Here is a 7,770-nt window from a genome sequence, read left to right as displayed (position 1 = left end):
GGACCCTAATCCAACATGACTGGTGTTCTTGGAAGAGGAAGACATCATGTGAAGACAGAGACACACAGGAGAGCAGCCTGTGACAGCAGAAGCCTCAGAGATTGGAGGGATGCAGCTGCAAGCCAAGGAGTGCTGAGAATTGCCAGTCACGCCCAGAAACTGGAACAAGTGACAAAGGGTCCCTCCCCTAGAAGCTCCAGAGGAAGCACAGCTCTGCTGATGCACTGATTTTGGACTTGTAGCCTCCAGAACGGTGAGAGAGTGAATTTCTGTTGCTTAAAGCCATCCAGTCTACGGCACTTTGCTACAGCAGCCCTGGGAAGCTAACACAGGGAGATGTGGACAATTTTCATTTTCTTAGTGTACTTTTCAATATTTTAGAGGTGATCTGTAGTGGACACATAAGACTTTTATGATTAGGAAAAACATAGTCATTCTTAAAAAGAACTGCTCATCAGTAGGAATCCTAAGTGTACTATTGGATTTGTCCCCGAGAGTCGAAGCCATCTATGCCACACAGTTTACCGTCCTCATCAACACAGCTTTATTATTCCACAGGAGACTCTTGCCCAGGAAGATAAAAGCTGCACATAATTATATTGTTCGTTTCGGGGACTTTGCAAATAACGTTTACACAAACAGCAGATTGTACCATTTTTGAATAGATAGCATCTGATGACTGTCTTTTGGCCAAGACTCTTAAAAAACTCTTGCCTTGCCATGTCTTCCCATCCCAAACTCCTAGGTCATGGCTCTTCCCAATCCTGATCAAGTCCCTGCAGGAAAGATGCTCAAAACTCAGACATATCCCATTTGCATTTGCTTTTCTGAGATGATTCTAAGACTCTGTAAAGGGTCTTCTTCCTTACCATGGTAGCAGGAAGCCTGGCTGCCTTATCCGAGGGTTGATTTGGTGGTATTTTCAGGCATTTGACATCTGATATTCAAAATGTAGCATTTATCGAATGCAACACCAATCATCCTTGAATTGTAGCCAGGGAAACAGGCTCCTCAAACTTAAGTTGCCCAAGGCCACACCATTAGCAGCTGGCAGAGCCTAGGTCCAGCGACCTGCAAAGCCTGCACTCTTACTCTTCTACCTTCCCAAATTTACTGAGACTGTAATACAAAATACTTATATTCTGGTGTCTGACTATTTTTGGGAACTGGTGGTATTCGGCTCTCAATGGTCCAGATAATTGCCCCAAGTGGACAGGCTGTGGTCCTCTGGAACACATCACCTAGGCAGGTTTCCTGGGGGGAATCACCATGGAGACCATTTCCATCGCAGGCAGCAGCAGCCGGAGCTCCCAGGACTTCTGTTTCCCTGCCCTAGGCCTGGAGAATGTTAACCATGAAAGGCAAATGGGCTTTGGTTGGAAACAAGCCATTATTAGCCACTATTTCAGGCAGCCACATTTCCCACAAGGCACTTGTGCAACAAGTTAGCAGGGAAGAGAGAAGCTGAGCCTTTGTACCGAGGGGCCAGAACACAAAGCTCATTGTGATGTTTGTGCCTCTATTCAGACGCCATGTGGTACGGACTCCACGCCAACCTGCAGACCAGATTCTTTTCTTCCCCCTCAGTAGCAAACATACACATTTGCTTTCAAGTAGGCAGAATTTGCCCATGGGTGGTCTTTGATTTGGAAGAAATCAACTTCAAAGTGGTGACTCACAAAAAACAAAGGTGGCTAGACTCATTCAGTGCTCGGGAAACGGGATATGTGTGCAGAATTCACTCATCCAGAAGCAGAAGTTGAGGACAAGGAGTAAATACTTCAGGCAGACGATCAGCCTGTCATCCTGCTCGGTCTTGTAATGGCCATGGCTGCTGGGTCTAGAGAAGGCACACATGCGGGGCTGGGGAATCACCGAGAGCCACCTCACCCCTCCAGGAACCAGGGCTCGCCTCGACCAGGTTCCCTTTGAAGGGCTTATTCGCCTGTCCTGCCAGGGATCTTTGAGGCTGTGGGTGTGCAGCATAGAGTAAAGATTAGGGAATCGCAAAGGCTACTGGATGCCTTAGTGGAGGTGAATTTGGGCAGAATTTTCCAGACCTTCAGGTGCCAGTTTTGTCCTCTTGACAAAAGTCGAACCTCCAAATCTTCCAAAGATTTCCCCTGGTCTTGTTTCTTATTCTCTTTCCCTGTCTTACAGAGTTGCCTGACACAAGTTTATCTGTCATAGACACACACAAACACACACACACAAACACACATTCAGCATGGCTACTTTGCAGTGGAAACCTGTACTGCACATCCACAGGTGCGGCAGGAATCCCAGATGAGAGCATCTGTGCTGGAAAGGCCCTCACTGATGACCCAGTCCACCCCACCTGGCCTCTACACCCCTTGACTTCCCTGATGATGAAGCAGGTCCAGACAGGCCCAGACAGGCCTAGACTGTTTGGCAGAAGTCTAAGAGCCTCTGGAGTCTAACTCCCTGGGTTCAAACCCTGATCTGTCACAAGATGTGTGACACTTTGGGCAAGTGACATGACTTCCCATCCCTCAGTGTCCTCATCTTTAAATGGGGATAACGATACCTACCTCAAAGGGTTGTTTTGAAGATTAAATGGGATAATCTATGTGACGTGTTTAGCATAGTCCTTGGCACATAGTAAGTATTTAATGTTAGCTTTTATTATTACATGCCATAGAGCTGGTGCTAGAACCTAAGACCCCAGTCCTAAAACTCCACTCTTTGCCCCAGCACTATGTTCTGTCTCTTGTCCTGACACCCATCAATGGACTTTCTAGGGAGTATGACGTCAACAGTGGTGATAAAGGCAGAGAAGGCCCACTGTACTCAGTAATCCCATTTGCTTCTTAGTCGGTCTGAACCTCAGTAAGTCTGAAGCCTTTGTGGTTTCCCCTTCACCTGGACATACTTGTACCCCTGGGCACCTGCACACTCACAGAGTAGTTGCTCTTTAAGAACTTGTCCCCATTTTGGGAACCTCTTTTATTTCAGAACCATACGCAATGAGGCATTGGTTTTGCCCATGACCTCTTCCTCTATCATTCCCAAACCCCCATCGGGCCCTCCTCCCCCTCGCTCTTACCTCCTTGGCTGGTGCTGGGCCAAGCCCAAATTACTTCCCTGAGCCACTGCTCTGCCTTTTATTTCAAGCTTATGGGCTCACAGAGACAGGGAGAGAAGAAGAGAGAAAAGAAAAGGTGGCTGTCTTATTTGGGATTTCTATTTGCAGACCTCGAGGAAGGTAATTTAAGACTGTTAGTCTTCTCATTAAAAAAAGACAAAACCCATTTTTCTTCAATTTAGTTTGAGAGATAGGGTGGTGGAAGAAATGTATGAGAAAAAAGGAAGCCTGTCAAGAATGGTGATGGATGGGGGTGGCCAGGCAATGGAGCAGAAGCTGTTTGGTGGGCATTCTGCCGTCGGCCCTGACAAGAGACTGGGTGCAGCGTCCTCTGGGCGCCATGGGTTTTTAGTAAGCTGAGGGATTTGTGGGGGTCCGGGCTCTCCTGTCTGCAGTCTCCCTCCCTCTGCACGTCCCTCTCCTCCCAGCCAGGGCCCACTAGACTCCTAACACAGAACCTTCTCTCCATCTGCAGCAAAGGGGCATGATTCACTCACTCAAACCCAGGGATCAGGATCCCTGAAAGGAAAATCGTATTTTTTAAAAAGAACTTCAGGCAGAAGATAGGACTTAACAAAGAAAAACGTAATTCTAATGGTAAAATTGTAGCCGTTATCGGTAGAGAAGATAGAACCACAGAATGTCAGGGTTAATGGGAAACCTTGGGGCTCACTTAATTCAATCTTTTGCAGACAGAATGAGGAAACTTGCACATCGGAGTTAAGACGCACATTTTAAAAGGACATCTCTAGAAGTCTGTCATCAATGGTTGCAGTTTTCTATCCCCCACTATTTAAGGCTCCATCTCCTGTAATATCCCAGCACATGTGGGTCCCTGTGCTGGGAGTGGCAAAGGCCCCAAAGAAGCTTGGAGCCAGATGCCTGAATCTCAAAGCTAGCCTTGCCATTTTACTGACCTTGGGCAAGTTACTTAACCTCTCTGTGCAGGTCACATTTATGGAACACTTTCATGTGCCAGACGCAGAACTAAGTGCTTTACATGCATTATTTTGGTCCATCTTTCCAATACCCCTATGAAGTAGGGCTAGTCCCATTTTGCAATATAACCGAGGTTCAGACGGGTTAAGTAACTTGTCCAAAGTCACATAGCAAGTAAACGGTAAAGCCAGAGTTAAATGAGGAATCCCTGGCTCTGGCCTCAAGCTCTTATCCACTGTGCAGTACTCTCAGGACCAGAGCTGCCAGGGCAAGGGAGAAAGGGGCAGGGGGCAGAGATTGACGGTTTCCCTAATATTTGTTCTCTCCTTTTTCACTGGGAATAGAGCATCTCCATTTCAGTTGGGTACTTGGTCACCTGGAGCAAAAGACATTTCCCAGCCTCCCTTCCTGCTAGGCATAGCCAGGATTCACTGCTGGCCGGCGAGTGGTATGTAAGCAGAAGTGGTGTATGCAACTTTTCAGAAGGATCGTTTTTTGGTATATGTTTCATGTTCATTTAAAAAGAATGTGAATCCTCGTGGTGGCAGGCGCCTGTAGTCCCAGCTACTCGGGAGGCTGAGGCAGGAGAATGGCATGAACTTGGGAGGCGGAGCTTGCAGTGAGCTGAAATCACGCCACTGCACCAGCCTGGGTGACAGAGCGAGACTTTGTCTCAAAAACAAAAACAAAACAAAACAAAACAAAAAACAAAACAAAACAAAAAAGCATGTAAATCCTGTAATTGTAGGGTACAGAATTCTGTATGTGTCGATTAGGTCAAATTTGTTAACTGCACTTTTCATATCTTCTGCATCCTTACTGATCTGGTGTCTGATTGGTCTATTGGCTATTGAAAGATGCCTATTACAGACTCTCCCTATAAGTGTGAATTTGTCTATACCTCATTTAATTCTCTTCATATGTTTTGCAGATATTTTATGGCATACAAACAGATTTGGAGTTAAGATATTATTCTGGTGGGTTAATCCCTTTGTCATTAATAATGTCATTGTCTGTCTTTAACAGTTAGAAGTATCTTTAGAGTGGTGGGGCATGTCTCTCTTCACCCTTTCCTTCTTCCTGTTGGTTGGAATGCTGATGTGATGGCTGGAGCTGAAGCAGCTACATTGAACCATGAGCTGAAAACTATGGGTTGAAAAGGGAGTAACAACAAGCTCAAAGATTCCGGGTCTCAGATGATTTTAGAGCTGCCATTCATCCCTGAGCTGCTTACCTCCAGACTTAGTTTACATGAAAGAACAACAAACTTGTAGCTTCTTAAAGCTACATGTTTGTGCCAGAGGTACTGCAGTGGGGGTGAGGCCCATGGCAGTTAGTGGTTGCCAAGCTCTTCTGACTGTACACCCCCTCAAATTTCTTATTTATAATTTTTATTCGTGTACTATTGTCTATCTATATAGCAGGTATTCATCGAAACTTCATTTTGCAGTTTTTAAAGTTAAAAAATAATGAGGGATAGGGATTTCAGTAAGTTTTTCCTGGATCCCAATATAGTGTCTGTTGCCACCTCAGAGACCACTGGTGCAGAGTGTGCATGGAGTGGGTGAGAGCTGAAGGTTAGGAGGGGTCAGGTCAAGAGTGGCCTTACATGTGAAGCTCGGGGACTTAAATTAATGTCCTGAAAGTGATGCTGACTCCAGGAAGGTGGTGCTTAAGTTCGAGAAAGAGATGGTGGAGGAATGGAGAGTAGGGGACAGACACCTGACTGGCACAGAGGGAGGCCACCTCAGGCAGGCAGTATGCTCCAGGAACAGGCAGGGGAGGAAAGACCCCGGAAGTGGGCAGAGGAAGAAGCAGTCAGGTGGGAAGTTGAAACGGAGGGGGGTAGAAGGAGAACCAGGGGAGTGTGGGGTCCAGGAAGCCAAGGAGGACGGGGTGGCCTACAGTACTGCTTGCTTGCTAAGATGTCCAAGCAAGGGCTTACCTTTGTCCATGGAGGATGCATGAGGATTATAGGGATGCATCATGAAGGGAGAGGAAACGGAGACCTGGAGGTGAATATTTTCAAATGAGAAGGCTGGGAGGGAAGCAGCTAGAAGGCCAGGGAAAGGAAGTGCTTTTGTGTGGTGAGGGAGGGAGGCTCGGGCATGCCTAGTGCACTGGGAAAGGCTCCAAAGCCTGCTTAGCTCTGCTGCCTCCGGGGAAGAGCACAGGGCTGAAGGAAGGTGAGCAGAAGAGCTCCAGCCACCACTTCCAGCCCTCCTCCCGACAGTCCCAATGGACTCCCCTCTCTAGGACCTCGTTGTACCCCAATTTTCTTTGGCCTGAAGAGTGATATATCGGGGAAGGTGGATGGGGGAGCATGGCAATGGCTGCAGCTGCCCCTGGAGAGGAGAAAAGCAAACACAAGTCACTTGATGTGAGTTTATCTGCCAGCGAATGGAGGGGCCAGGGCTTTGGATAATCCCCCAAATCATTTTTCATTGAGCTTTGAGTGTCTTATGATTGCTGGGAAGCCGACTGACCTTCCTAAGTGGGTGTTATTTCTGCTCATAGCAGTTAGGAGTTGGGCTCCTGAACCAATTAGAGGAAGTGTTCCTGAGGGGCACCAGCTAAACAGCAGGGGGCAGGCAAGGCAGAGACTCCCACTGTGGGTGGTAACCAACACTGGACGCAGAATCATGGGCAAGCCTCTGAGAACAAAGGAGAGGGACCGTACCTCCCAGATCCCTGGCCTCGCGATGCTGATCTCTTCTTTGGCCTCTAAAAGGCACGTCTCTGTCCTCCCTTTGGTCCTTTGTTCAGGCTGTGGCCTGAATCTGAAACTCCTGCTACTCTGTCCAAATGCTGCAGGACTCAGGGGGACTCTACCCTCTCTGAAGGCGGCTATTCCCACCTTCCCAGACCCCCAGGGCAAAGCCCAGTATCCATGGACCACAGCAGTTGGCCCGGGTGCTTCTGAGCATCTTATTTAACAGGCTGACTGATTTGGTTAACTTTCCGAGCTTGTGGACTGAGAGATGGGGGCAGCGGTGCCACACAGCGGGGTCCAGACCCTCTTTCTGGCTCTGCCCTTTACTTGCTGCCTGTGCTTGGTGAGGCAAGCTACTGCCCTTCCTGAATGTTTGGTTTCCCACCTACAGGGAAAAGCAGTGGTTCTCCTGCTCAGGTCTTAGAATTACCTGGCCCGGGACTTGTTAAAATGCAGATCTCAAGGCCCATCCCCAGGGTTTCTGATTCATTAGGTTTAGGGTGAGACCCTGCAGGATTTGCTCCCAGGCAGGGTGACTGATGATCCCCACTTGCCCGGGACAGAGGGATTTCTTGGGATACAGGAGTGCCGTTCAGGATTAAACCTGGGCAATCCTGGGAAACCAGGAGGGCTAGTCACTGCTCCCAGGTGCTGCTGGTCTTGGGACCACACTTTGAGTCAATGTTCTCTAAGGTCCCTTCCAACTCCGAAAGTCCCTGGCCCTGCAGTATAAGTACCCTTCACATCTGAAACAGGCATAACTGGGTGGGGCAAGAGGGTGGGCACGTCCTCTCATGCAAATTCACATTTAGGACACAGTTCCTGTTGAAATGATGAAGATCTCCCAGACTGCCCCTCAATGAGCCTCAGGGTGCCTTCCGCCCAGGAAGAGGTTCTGACTGCAGCACAAGGTGGGATTCAGGGGCAGCCAGCAGGTGCTATACGCAGTAAATACTTGTAATTTTATCTGTCAATTTCAGAAAGTAAAAATAAAGAGCCCCCTCCCCAACAA

The 7,770-nt window shown here is 48.1% G+C and overlaps 1 long non-coding RNA gene across 1 annotated transcript; it reads right to left on the bottom strand.

Annotated features, from left to right (window-relative positions):
• Nucleotides 1-643: 643 nt before the first annotated feature.
• On the bottom strand, nt 644-1,442 carry LOC108522357 (uncharacterized). Its single transcript, XR_001883427.1, has 2 exons — nt 870-1,442; nt 644-776 (listed from the first exon to the last, which is right to left on the bottom strand). It is a non-coding gene; the product is annotated as an uncharacterized LOC108522357 (long non-coding RNA).
• Nucleotides 1,443-7,770: the final 6,328 nt, after the last annotated feature.

The sequence above is a fragment of the Rhinopithecus bieti genome, unplaced genomic scaffold, assembly GCF_001698545.2.
Source record: "Rhinopithecus bieti isolate Rb0 unplaced genomic scaffold, ASM169854v2 scaffold_2654, whole genome shotgun sequence".
Classification (NCBI taxonomy): domain Eukaryota; kingdom Metazoa; phylum Chordata; class Mammalia; order Primates; family Cercopithecidae; genus Rhinopithecus; species Rhinopithecus bieti.
This window is presented reverse-complemented; position numbering and strand designations above follow the sequence as displayed.